Below are 9213 nucleotides of genomic sequence, written 5' to 3'. Positions count from 1 at the left end.
ATGAACTCACAGAATGGTTTGGGCAGGAAGAGACTTTTAAAGATTTTCTACTCCAACCCCATGCAATGGGGGTAATATAGGATCATAGAATCATAATAATATTATCATATAGTATAATCCCTGAGTTTGAAGGGACCCATGATGATCATCAAGTCCAATTCCTGACCCTGTGCAGAACAACCCCAAGAATCACACCATGTGCCTGAGACCACTGTCCAAATGGTTCTGATTGAACCAGAGGAAAAGGTTCTGATTGAACCACAGGAAATGGTTTTGATATGAACCATAGGAAAATGAAGGTTGGTGGTCAATGAACTGCTAAGGGTTAGAAATATCTGACTGTTGGAGCTAATGCATTTGTTCCCAAAAGGTAGGTTATAGAGCTTAACAGATCATTTCTGGTTTTCCTGGAATATTCAGAGAATGAAGAGGAATGGCACAAAGTCACAAGAGGTGGTGAGAAAGGATAATATAAAGGCCTAATTTTGAGCAGATTTCGTGCTTAGCAGCTGTATAAGCACTCATAGGAAATCCCATTGCAAATTTTGCAATGGCAAAAAATCAACAGGCATTTCTAGATGCAGTTGGACGTAGTTCTTCTTTTCTGTGCAAGTTTATACCCAACTTTGGCATAAATTCCCAAGTGATCAGGCAGCAGACTTGAAATAAATTTAAGAATTTTACACAGTTTTACAGATAATGAATAATCTACATAGTTTTACACAAAATGCATGATTCAGTCATGGAATTCATTGCCAGAGGCTGTTATGTAAGGCATATGTATACATAGACTCAAAAAGGGACAAATTCACAGAGAAAAGGTGCATCAGCAGTTGTGAAGTCTGATGATTCACATTCAATCAGCTTCTTGAGCAGGTCCAAATCTCTTCTTTGAGTAATATTAACCTATACCTGCTTTGTTTCTGATACTATTTCCATCAACATCTATTACATTCTTCTTTCAGAGCCTGAATATTGGGCAAGAGGGACTGCTGATTGATCCAGTTGAGCAGTTCTCACACAGTTTTATTTGCAAATGCAATCCTTGGAATTAAGAGAAAGAAAGAATTTTATGAGCAGAGGCAGCATGACAGCACTACAAGCAATTGTGAAATGTTTTCCACTAAAAAGCTGAAAATTAAGAGCTCTGTTGTTTGCTTTCTAGCAACTAAATGTTCACATTTCAGTAGGAAGCTAATTAAAGAGGAAAAAAAAATCAATCAAATGAGCTGGTGAAACAGTTGCTCTCCAAAAAACACACATTGTCCCAAAATAAAGAGCTTTTTTCTTGCATAAAATAGGAAAACCCAACCCAAACCAAAAGAACTACCATATACATATTTTTTTTTTCATGTAAATACCTCAATGAAGTAATAACAAATTTGCACTTCACATCCCTCTCTACATGAATGTTGAGGAAATATGGAAAAATTGTTTCCAGACAACAGGGAGGTGATCAGAGACAGGCAGAATGGGCTCACAAAGGACAAATTGTGTCTGACTAATCTGGTCTCCTTCTCTAATGGAGCGACAGGGGGACAAGGGAAGAGCAACTGATTTAATCTTCTTGATTACTGTAAGGCCTTTGCCACAGTCCCACACAACATCCCTGTCATTAAACTGGAGAGATACGGGTTTGGTGGATGGACCATTCTCTGGATAAGGAATGGCTGGATGGCTGCATCCAGCTGGAACAAGTGTCCTATGAAGAAAACTTGATAGAAAGATGTCCTTGCCCATGGCTGGGGGGTTGGAACTTGATGTTTGTCAAGGTACCTTTCAACCCATGTCAGTCTGTGATTCTATTAATTGGTCTTGTGGCCCGAAGAAGGCTCCAGGGAGTTTTTATTTGCAGACTTTCGATATAAAAAGGGGGGTTACAAGAAAGGCAGAGGCTTTTACCAGGTTCTCTAGAGACTGGAAAAGAGACAACAGTTTTAAACTAAAAGAGATTTAGATTAGGTATGAGGAATACATTTTTATGAAGAGAGAGATGAGATATTGGCACAGGTTGTCCAGAGAAACTGTGGCTGCCCCATCCCTGGAAGTGTCCAAGGCCAGGTTGGACGGGGCTTGGAGCAACCTGGGATCATGAAAGATGTCCCTGCCCATGGCAGGGGGTTGGAATGAGATGTTCTTTAAGATCCTCCAACCCCAACCATTCTCTGGTTCTAATACACATGTGGGAGGTTGAGTTTTTTTTGCGAGGGAGGTGACTTCATGTGCTGAATTAGAGTCATATCTACGATTGGCTATCTCTGATCACCTCCCTGTTGTCTCAAAAATTTGTGCATATTTTCCTAACATTAATTTAGAGAGGGACATGAAATGTAAATTTGTTATTACTTCATTCAAATATTTATATGAAAAAACTTATATTGAGCTCCTTTGGTTTGGTTTGTAGCCATACATCAATAATTGTTGATGAAATCAGAGACAGCAGTTAAAATGTCCCAAAGCAAAAACTGTTCAAACACTTAATTAGGTCCTCTATATTTCCTAATTCCTAGTTAATATAACTCAGAAGTAATTAAAAACCTGGCCTTCAGGACATACTTGACCCTTTCATTTTAAAAATCAGTGAAGAAGTGAAAGAAGCAGTAATAAGAAAAGCTGTAGTGATTATGAAAGTTAATAAATAATGTATTCAAATAATATTATAAAAATCTACTGTCTTGCACGGAGATATGTATGTAATTTCAGTGATTAAACAAATTTCCACTTTAGGCAGCCAGAGGAGAGAGTGAGAGCAATGATGGTCATTGGCTCTGCTTGGGAAAAATCCCTTTTAAATAATAAAGTAGGGAAACCTCATTATGACAATTGACATGGGAAATGAGTATTGCATAATTCCCTTTCAACATAACCCTGCCCCCAAAGGACTCTGGTGTGTTAATTCACATTTTCTTTACAGATGGGTTTTGGAACAGTTGACTTCTCCAGAGAACTCCAGTAAGTGACCCTCATTATGCTATAAATTTTTTTCTGGCAAGTCTTTATTTTCAGTGACCTTTGGGATATCTCAGGGCTCTCATTTGGCTCCCAAATAGAATTAAATAAATGAAGGAGGTTCAGACCAAACATTTTATTCTACTGACTCTGCAAAAGAGCCACTGATCCCCTCAGCTACTATTTTTCGCTTATATAAGTATTACTATAGAGTTTCTCCCGTAAAAAAAATTACTGTTATTTGAGGTGCAGGCAAGGGAGTAGATGTTTTAATCACAAACAGCAGTAACCTTAATAGAAAGCCAGTAAGATTTTTATTTCCTAGGTGGTTGGAAGAAAGCAGTTGGTAGGAGAGAACAAATTTTTAACAGTTTCTAAGCTCTTTAAAACTTTTCAAAATTCAGCCGTCCAAAGAAGCCATCCCAGCAGCCATTCACACTGAAATGCCAAAGGCATCCATTGCAATTCTTAGTGAATCTCATGGTTTAGGAACTGGTTCAGGACTTTTTATTTAATGGTGGATGAGCAAAGAAGCACAAGAGGTGCTGAACTCCTACTGAGATGGAGTTTTACAGTGAACATCAGAGGGGTAAAATTAATAGTGTTGAGTAACAAAGGGGATTCAAGGCTAAAATGGCTTGATGAAGCAGCAGAACTGTGAGGGCTCAGAGGCCATACCAGGTAGGAGTATCCAACCACCCAGATTGGTAACCAGATCCTAAATTTTTGCATGTTTTACACCTTCATGATCAAGATAATGCTGCAATGAAAACAGCAGAAAGTATTTTTTTAATCTCTTACTGTATGGTCTCTCTGTCTGGTCCTCACTCTTTCTACGCTCTTATTCAGCTTCAATCTGTCCATGCTTTAATTTGTCTCAGCATCCCAATTCCTGAAAAATGTTTTTCAAAGAAAGGCAGTTTTCCCATCTGAAAGTCTGCAGAAACCTGAATCTGTGCCTCTGTGCAGAAAGCCAGGTTCCCTCCAAGATGAATTAATGTTATTTATATACATAGACAAACATGGAAAACATGCACAAACAGGCTATGCCTGGGGCAGTGGAGCTGTTGAAGCTTATTTTCTACTTCACTTGGGTCCTACATTCTTGGTTACCTAATAAAGCATAAGGCTTTATTAAGACTTTTTCCAGTGTTTGGGATTTTTATAAAGCCCCTTCCATATATGGATTCTCTAATTAGGGATGAACAGATACTACACCTTTCTCTGGACAGGGGCATTGATGGGATCTCTCTTCTCTCTTGTCACCTCTTCTCATGATTTTTAAACCTTTATGATTTTGGCCCCCTGTGAAATATATCTGGCTAAAGCTGATGATTGTGAAAGTAAATTGGTCAAGAAGACTGAAAGATAAGAATTGAGGGTATTTTTCTAGCCTTACTGTTGGAATTTCCTGATCTGTGGAGATCTATCTTTGAAAAAAATGTTTCTTCATGGAGCAGATACATGAGCTAGTGCACGAGATCCAGCTGGAATCAGACATGGAAGAAGAAAGCTAATAGAGCTGGATTCCTTAGGTTATAAATTCACATGGTTCCATTAAAATCAATGGTCTGGGAGCTTCTAGCTGTGAAACCTTAATATAACTACTAACTCCCACATGCCAAGCCATCTGACAAAGCTAAGGAACAATCTTTCTTTAAGATTTGGGTGTATTCCCAGCACACTCTAAGAAATAAAGTAAGATGTCTAAGTTAGTTGTGATCTCTGTCAGGCATCTCCAGAGGATAATTTAGCTGTGCTAAAACACCTGCTGGAAGTGCTTCTCTTTCTCCTCTGAGTATTTGGGAAACCTGGTAACTAATTTAGGCTAGGCACGTCAAAATTAGTTGTCCAAAGTTAGGTGAGATAACTCTCTCCTCAAGCAGTCTCTGTTTTATAACAAGCCACCTTATTATGCACAGGAATGCATATCCTTCAGGGCAAGAAATTCAATACAGGTGCTAAGAACAACAATTTATCAGCCTGTTATCTGTGACTTGGAAGGAGTGCACATTACTATTTGTGTCTGAGCTCCCCTGAAGGAAAATTTTATAAGCAATTTATTTTGTACAGGGAGAAGCAGTGTCCTGACACAGCTTGAGGGGATGACAAGGATCATAATATATAAATAATGCAATCTATAAAGATGAAACATTTAGAGGGATTAAAAATGCAATAAAAGTCCAGAAATAGCCATTTTTTGGACATGAGCAGGGAATTTTGCATTCACCTTTTTTACATACACAGATCAAATGTGCAGGCTGATTCACCACCCAATTACTGTGGGTTTAGTCTCCTACTGATTGAAGCCCTTTAGCACATGTTGAAGTTAAGAAGATGTGTGATGCCATTGGTGGAAAGAGACTCTTGAGTGTTTTTACTGAATCCGACCTTGCAGTAAGACAGGTCTAAAAGGTAGTTCAAGAGGTCATGTAGTCCAGTCATGTTGTTCAGCCTGTGGACTGTGGCCTCAGAGAATTTTGTTAATTGGAAGGTGATCTGAAAAACGAGCACAAGCAGTTTAAACACTAGTACAGACACTCCTGTGTGCAAGGAAGCAGATCGAAGGGAAAGGGCTTAAAAGTAATGACTGAACTTTCAGTAATAAACACATCCTTATTAGGTGGATGAATAAACCCCTTTGGCAACACAGCATAAAACAAACTCTTTTTCACTCCCTATAAAATATAATCCTCCAACGGTATCACTGAACTGTTTCCCTTCCTGTAATGATCTCATCTATAACTAAACATTATGTTTATCAAATTCACCAGGGGTCAAGATTAAACCAGCTTACAGGCAGCATTACCTGCTACTTAACCATCCTCACTAACTGAAAGATTTTATTTAGGTCCAACTAAACTTTTGCTGTCACGTCTTTTGTCTCAATTTTCACCATTTTTAGCAAAACCGATTCCATCTCTGTCAATGTTCCCTTGAAGGCCGTGTGCTGTAGACCTCTGATCACCCCCGGGGCTGCCTTCTGGCCCCTCTCCAGTTGATTTACATTTTTATTGAAATTCCATGCCCAGAAATGAATGCAGATGTTCACCTGACAGCTTTCCAGGGCTAAGCAGAATGGAAGGAGTAGCTCTGATGTCCTCCCTTCCTTGTGACAGCATGACACTGACTCCTGTTAAGCTCTTGATCCACTCTAATCCCCCCAGTCCTTTACTGACAAACTGCTGCCCAGGGTGTCACTTCTTTACTCGTATCTCCCAAGTTACAAAACAATGGGTGTGATTCACTCTGTTGTCACCAGCTGTAGAGTAGCTGGAATCCAGCAGTGGCATAAATAAGCTTGTTGGTCTCAGTGGTCATCCTGGAAAGACTTATCTATTTTAAAGGCCAATACTACTCCTTCCTCTGACAGGTATCTTACACAGGAAGGTTGTTTCTTCCTTGAGGAGTCAGTATTCATTAACTGTAAGGGATCTAGATGACCAAATCAGACCTGAGACTTCATGCTTTGGTGATTCACACAAGGTCAGAGTAAGTCCAAACTCAACTGTATCGTTTTGTTCTTGTCTCACTGAATCACTTTCTTTTTTCTTTCTTTCTTGTACTAGTTCATCAAGGTGATTTTGAATTCTAATCTTGGTCTCTGAAGTATTTCTAGCCTGGCATTGTCCCTGAGCTTCGGAAACAAACTCCGTTTTTAAGCAGCCAACAGAAGAAATGCACAATGTTAACTGACAGACCCAGCAGACGACTACAGCATCCATTCTTTCATTTGGATAAGGAGCCACTGCTCCCTTTGTTTCACTCTGCAGCAGCTTCATAAAGGGTTTGGAGGGAGGGGAACATTTCTCTGAGCTGATCACACAAGAAATAAAAGGTGACTCCCCAGGATATACGCTAGAAATGCCTTTGCTCTCCCCTCTCTCTGTCTCCTTGCAGTTGACTCTTGTGGCACAGGGGAGGGTGAACATCATAAACATGGATTTAAGCACTCCATAAACAATGATATTCCTTTAATGGGGAAAATAATGGCCTCAGCACTGTCAAACGTATGTATTTTAAACCAGTCATATGAAAATAAATCTCATTTTAGCACTACTGAAGTCTTCTCCTGGAATACTTAATCCTGGCTCCCATGGCAGCTCTGCCATGGGAAGGGCTGCAGATCTGGGCCCACAGGCAGCAGTCACAGGTCGGTGTTGTTCTATTATTCATTTTTAGGTAGTCAGTAAATTACAGAGAGGAGATAGATGCCCCATTTTATGAGGCAATAACAGCCTGGATTTCAGCAGAGAACAAGTCACTTTGTGGATCTGGATTTCAGGCAATAAATCAAGGCCCAGTTTTTCAGCTATTATTTATATTTTATGAGTATGGCCAAATAATTCAAAAAACTGTGATTAACGCAACCCACTTCAGAACCTCTCCATTGTGCCACAGCAAATTAGAAAGGGTCTATTTGAGTAGGGAAAGTTGATGTAGGAGAAATATTCATCCCCATTCCTTCTTTCTAAGGTAGTAGAACAATCCTAAATATCCAAGTTTCCTTCCATGTTTCTTCCTCTAAGAGTACTTGATCCAACAGCCCTGAAAGAGATGGGAATTCTCATGGAGAGAGTGATCAGGCACCTTCTGGGACTTGTGGCTTAAGGACTTAATTTTATTTGACTTTGCTGTAAGCTGTTTCTGCTCTGAAGGGGAGACTCATCCTGTTGCTTTCAGTGGCACATAAAAGGTCAGCTTGTTTTCCTCAGACTTCCTCAAATATGTTGGCAAGTGGCATAATTCCAGCTATTCTCTTCTAGTAGAGCTTTCAAGTGGGGAGAGAAACACAAAATTTACCCCAAAGTCCACACACACACAGAGTGATAATATCTTGATGTTCAATCAATCTTGCTCCAGACAACAGCAATACCTGGATGATGGAAAAACAACCCTTAATTTACTGCTTGAAACTTGCAGATTTAAGATGAATTTTAGCAAACTGGTCCTTCATCTGCAAATGTTCAGAGATTTCTGCTTGGATGTATTTTATGTTCAGTTACCCATTTGACCACTGAATTAAACCTTTTTTTGTTCGCTTCCCAGTTGACCTCAAAATGTCCTCAATGCTCAGATATGCACAGATTTTTATCTGCAGGAAATGTTGCTTTAAAGACACTTTTCAAAACTATCACATTTACTTTTTCATTTAGTGAATACTTCTGAGGGGGAGTGCTATCAGGATTAAGGCTTGTGCACTGACTGAAAATGCAATAATTACAGTCAGTCAGTGATTCCTTTTTCTTCCTTCTGTACTTCCTCCACCCTGATTCATAAATCAGAATAGAGAATTTCTTGAATTAAAAATTTCCCTGTGTAAAAACAAGATCACCCTAATTTAATGTTTTTATGATCCCTCTATGATGCTGGAAAAGTGGAGGAGAACCCAAATGGAGAAAGAATGGATTCAAGCACATCCTGCTGCATGGATTTTCTTTGTAACTCTCAATGCTCAGACAAGCTCTAGAAAAATCCATTGTGATTTCCAAAGCGTTACAGTCACTTCACTATGTAAGCTGGATAAGACATTCCTGCTTCAAGTGCATAAAGCAGTTTATTCAGAAACTTTGCCACAATTAATCAGAACTACATCAAGTATCTGTCTCACATGACACATCCTCACACACTTCCTGAAATACAACAGGGGATTAAAAAATGTAAGATTAATTTTGTGAGTTACCTATATGTGTATATATTTTAGATGCTATATAATTTTATATATTACATATATAATCATATATAAAAGTATATGCATTATATGTAAGCACACATACACATTAGATAATATTTTATATTCTAAATATAAATGTGATATTAATACATATCACATATCATGTATTATATTATACAAATATTTTAAATGTTATATATTTATTTTTAAAGAATCATGGTATATTTTTATTAGTTTATTGCCTATTAGATTCTGAACAATTTCCCTTGTGAAATTTTATAATGTTATTTATTTAGGCATATACAAAAATAAATATTATTAACACTGACCTTAAATTCCAGCACACATTTTTCCTCTAAATAAGCTAAATACAACCATCAGTGCAGTGAAGCCCATGGCACTGAATCCTTCAAACAGATTTGAAGCCTTTAGCAGGGTAATTATAGTCAGTTGTTCCCCATTTCCCAGCTAATGGCTTAATTGAGTGCTGGGAACATGTGATACTTACTGAAAAAATTCATCATTCTTATAATTGACTTTTCCATATGACTCTTTGTGTCAATTTGTGTGTTCTCTTGGGCACAGAAACG

General features: G+C 38.4%; 1 long non-coding RNA gene across 1 annotated transcript; it reads right to left on the bottom strand.

Moving 5' to 3' along the window:
* Positions 1–8487: 8487 nt before the first annotated feature.
* Positions 8488–9012, bottom strand: LOC113974963. The gene is made up of 2 exons (XR_003536717.1): positions 8953–9012; positions 8488–8582 (listed from the first exon to the last, which is right to left on the bottom strand). It is a non-coding gene; the product is annotated as an uncharacterized LOC113974963 (long non-coding RNA).
* Positions 9013–9213: the final 201 nt, after the last annotated feature.

The sequence above is a fragment of the Neopelma chrysocephalum genome, unplaced genomic scaffold (genome assembly GCF_003984885.1).
Source record: "Neopelma chrysocephalum unplaced genomic scaffold, ASM398488v2 Primary Assembly neopelma1_129, whole genome shotgun sequence".
Lineage (NCBI taxonomy): Eukaryota > Metazoa > Chordata > Aves > Passeriformes > Pipridae > Neopelma > Neopelma chrysocephalum.
This window is presented reverse-complemented; position numbering and strand designations above follow the sequence as displayed.